At 55.5% G+C, this 1,199-nt stretch overlaps 1 long non-coding RNA gene across 1 annotated transcript in view; it reads left to right on the top strand.

Moving 5' to 3' along the window:
- Positions 1-1,193, top strand: part of LOC107307721 — a 19,541-nt gene extending 18,348 nt beyond the window's left edge. Inside the window, exon 4 of the long non-coding RNA XR_001552490.2 lies at positions 99-1,193. This is a non-coding gene — a long non-coding RNA (uncharacterized LOC107307721). The remainder of the gene's footprint in view (positions 1-98) is intronic.
- Positions 1,194-1,199: the final 6 nt, after the last annotated feature.

A 1,199-nucleotide genomic window follows, 5' to 3' on the forward strand; every position in this document is an offset into this window, starting at 1 on the left:
GACCCCATAGACCCCATTGACCCCATAGACCCCATAGACCCTATTAACCCCATAACCCCATAGATCCTCTGGGGTAACTGAATGTATTCCTATGGCAGGAAGGCCCGACGATCCACCCTGAACCCCAACGCCAAGGAGTTCAACCCCTGCCGGGTAATTAACGCCTGCATTAATTAATGGGGGTTAATTAGGGCTTCATTAGGGGGGGACATTAATTGGGGGGGCCGCCATCTTGGTTATGAGGCCGCCATCTTGTATCTAGGGTGGCCATCTTGTATCTAGGGTGGCCATCTTGGTTGTAGGGCTGCCATCTTGGTTATGGGGCGGCCATCTTGGTTGTAGGGCCGCCATCTTAGTTATTGGGCGGCCATCTTGGTTATGGGGCCGCCATCTTGATTATAGGGCGGCCATGTTGGTTCTAGGGCGGCCATGTTGGTTGTAGGGCCGCCATCTTAGTTATTGGGCGGCCATCTTGGTTATGGGGTGGACATCTTGGTTATGGGACCGCCATCTTGGTTATGGGGCGGCCATCTTGGTTGTAGGGCCGCCATCTTGTTTGTTGGCCGCCATCTTGGTTGTAGGGCGGCCATCTTGGTTATGGGGCGGCCATCTTGGTTATGGGGCCGCCATCTTGGTTATGGGGCGGCCATCTTGTATCTAGGGTGGCCATCTTGTATCTAGGGCGGCCATCTTGGTTGTAGGGCCGCCATCTTAGTTATTGGGCGGCCATCTTGGTTATTGGGCGGCCATCTTGGTTATGGGGCGGCCATCTTGGTTATGGGGCGGCCATCTTGGTTGTGGGGCTGCCATCTTGTTTCTAGGGCGGCCATCTTGGTTATGGGGCTGCCATCTTGGTTATGGGGCGGCCATCTTGGTTATGGGGCGGCCATCTTGGTTATGGGGCTGCCATGTTTGTTATGGGGCGGCCATCTTGGTTGTAGGGCCGCCATCTTAGTTATTGGGCGGCCATCTTGGTTATAGGGCCGCCATCTTGGTTATGGGGCCGCCATCTTGGTTATGGGGCGGCCATCATGGTTATGGGGCGGCCATCTTGTATCTAGGGCGGCCATCTTAGTTATTGGGCGGCCATCTTGGTTGTAGGGCCGCCATCTTAGTTATTGGGCGGCCATCTTGGTTATGGGGCGGCCATCTTGGTTATGGGGCCGCCATCTTGGTTATGGGGCGGCCATCTTGGTTAT

Source organism: Coturnix japonica, unplaced genomic scaffold (assembly GCF_001577835.2).
Source record: "Coturnix japonica isolate 7356 unplaced genomic scaffold, Coturnix japonica 2.1 chrUnrandom808, whole genome shotgun sequence".
NCBI classification, from domain to species: Eukaryota; Metazoa; Chordata; class Aves; order Galliformes; family Phasianidae; genus Coturnix; species Coturnix japonica.